Source organism: Styela clava, chromosome 13 (genome assembly GCF_964204865.1).
Source record: "Styela clava chromosome 13, kaStyClav1.hap1.2, whole genome shotgun sequence".
Classification (NCBI taxonomy): domain Eukaryota; kingdom Metazoa; phylum Chordata; class Ascidiacea; order Stolidobranchia; family Styelidae; genus Styela; species Styela clava.
Genome location: NC_135262.1, coordinates 16,445,001 through 16,447,500, shown reverse-complemented (window position 1 = coordinate 16,447,500; position 2,500 = coordinate 16,445,001). Strand labels below are relative to the sequence as shown.

General features: G+C 55.2%; 1 non-coding gene across 1 annotated transcript in view; it reads left to right on the top strand.

The window, feature by feature from the left end:
- The first annotated feature begins 2,107 nt into the window (after positions 1–2,107).
- The window catches only part of LOC144431565 (small subunit ribosomal RNA), a 1,810-nt gene continuing 1,417 nt past the window's right edge, over positions 2,108–2,500 (top strand). Inside the window, exon 1 of the ribosomal RNA XR_013480129.1 lies at positions 2,108–2,500. This exon is cut by the window's right edge and continues 1,417 nt beyond it. This is a non-coding gene — a ribosomal RNA (small subunit ribosomal RNA).

Genomic DNA, 2,500 nt, shown 5'->3' with positions numbered 1-2,500 from the left:
AAAAAAGTTAAAGTACAAACGTGCAATCATACTAACCTAACCCTAGGTAAGGCATGTCAGAGCGAAAGACAGTAATTTCGAATGAGCCAAGAAAGAGCGGTGCGGGGCCGGTCGGAGCGCACCCTTTTCTCGGTGGCTGGCGGGCGAGAGAGTGCTGCGTCGCCGGCATCGGCGTCGAAAGAAGCCGAGCCGAAAAAAGTTAAAGTACAAACGTGCAAGCATACTAACCTAACCCTAGGTAAGGCATGTCAGAGCGAAAGACAGTAATTTCGAATGAGCCAAGAAAGAGCGGTGCGGGGCCGGTCGGAGCGCACCCTTTTCTCGGTGGCTGGCGGGCGAGAGAGTGATGCGTCGCCGGCATCGGCGTCGAAAGAAGCCGAGCCGAAAAAAGTTAAAGTACAAACGTGCAAGCATACTAACCTAACCCTAGGTAAGGCATGTCAGAGCGAAAGACAGTAATTTCGAATGAGCCAAGAAAGAGCGGTGCGGGGCCGGTCGGAGCGCACCCTTTTCTCGGTGGCTGGCGGGCGAGAGAGTGCTGCGTCGCCGGCATCGGCGTCGAAAGAAGCCGAGCCGAAAAAAGTTAAAGTACAAACGTGCAAGCATACTAACCTAACCCTAGGTAAGGCATGTCAGAGCGAAAGACAGTAATTTCGAATGAGCCAAGAAAGAGCGGTGCGGGGCCGGTCGGAGCGCACCCTTTTCTCGGTGGCTGGCGGGCGAGAGAGTGCTGCGTCGCCGGCATCGGCGTCGAAAGAAGCCGAGCCGAAAAAAGTTAAAGTACAAACGTGCAAGCATACTAACCTAACCCTAGGTAAGGCATGTCAGAGCGAAAGACAGTAATTTCGAATGAGCCAAGAAAGAGCGGTGCGGGGCCGGTCGGAGCGCACCCTTTTCTCGGTGGCTGGCGGGCGAGAGAGTGATGCGTCGCCGGCATCGGCGTCGAAAGAAGCCGAGCCGAAAAAAGTTAAAGTACAAACGTGCAAGCATACTAACCTAACCCTAGGTAAGGCATGTCAGAGCGAAAGACAGTAATTTCGAATGAGCCAAGAAAGAGCGGTGCGGGGCCGGTCGGAGCGCACCCTTTTCTCGGTGGCTGGCGGGCGAGAGAGTGCTGCGTCGCCGGCATCGGCGTCGAAAGAAGCCGAGCCGAAAAAAGTTAAAGTACAAACGTGCAAGCATACTAACCTAACCCTAGGTAAGGCATGTCAGAGCGAAAGACAGTAATTTCGAATGAGCCAAGAAAGAGCGGTGCGGGGCCGGTCGGAGCGCACCCTTTTCTCGGTGGCTGGCGGGCGAGAGAGTGCTGCGTCGCCGGCATCGGCGTCGAAAGAAGCCGAGCCGAAAAAAGTTAAAGTACAAACGTGCAAGCATACTAACCTAACCCTAGGTAAGGCATGTCAGAGCGAAAGACAGTAATTTCGAATGAGCCAAGAAAGAGCGGTGCGGGGCCGGTCGGAGCGCACCCTTTTCTCGGTGGCTGGCGGGCGAGAGAGTGCTGCGTCGCCGGCATCGGCGTCGAAAGAAGCCGAGCCGAAAAAAGTTAAAGTACAAACGTGCAAGCATACTAACCTAACCCTAGGTAAGGCATGTCAGAGCGAAAGACAGTAATTTCGAATGAGCCAAGAAAGAGCGGTGCGGGGCCGGTCGGAGCGCACCCTTTTCTCGGTGGCTGGCGGGCGAGAGAGTGCTGCGTCGCCGGCATCGGCGTCGAAAGAAGCCGAGCCAAAAAAAGTTAAAGTACAAACGCGATGCTAATGAGCGAGCCGTTGTCTCGACTAATATGTAGGGGGCGTTCGATCGAGCGTCTGGCTTGAGCGCTTGTCGGCCTAGCAGAACGGTCGCATTGTTATGCCCGGGTTTTAGGCACCGCTGCAGGCGGCCGGCAGAGCTCTTGTTTGTGCGAAACTGAATGGATCGAGCCCGAGAGAGGGCGAGCAAAGAAAAAACGCAAATCGCTCCGCCTGGCACTGCCGGCGAGAGCGTGGACGTCGCGGCCAGCGACTGTCGAAGCTGAGTACGGCCGCAGGCGATCGCCTCGGTCTTAAACGAATGCGACGAGCACGCGCCGGGCGGCCCAGCAAGGGCCGAGCGCAGCTGTCGCAGCTATCTGGTTGATCCTGCCAGTAGTGATATGCTTGTCTCAAAGATTAAGCCATGCAGGTGCAAGTACGAGTTCTCGTAAAGCGAAACTGCGAATGGCTCATTAAATCAGTCTTGGTTTATTTGGTCTCGTAAGCGAAGTGGATAACTGTGGTAATTCTAGAGCTAATACATGCATTAAGCGCCGACTTCGGGAGGCGCGCTTTTATCAGATCAAAACCGACCGGGTTCGTCCTGTGACGTTTGATGACTCTGGATAACCACGCGGATCGTACGGTCTCTGCACCGACGACGTATCATTCAAGTGTCTGCCCTATCAACTGTCGAAGGTACGCTACGTGCCTACCTTTGTGATAACGGGTAACGGGGAATCAGGGTTCGATTCCGGAGAGGGAGC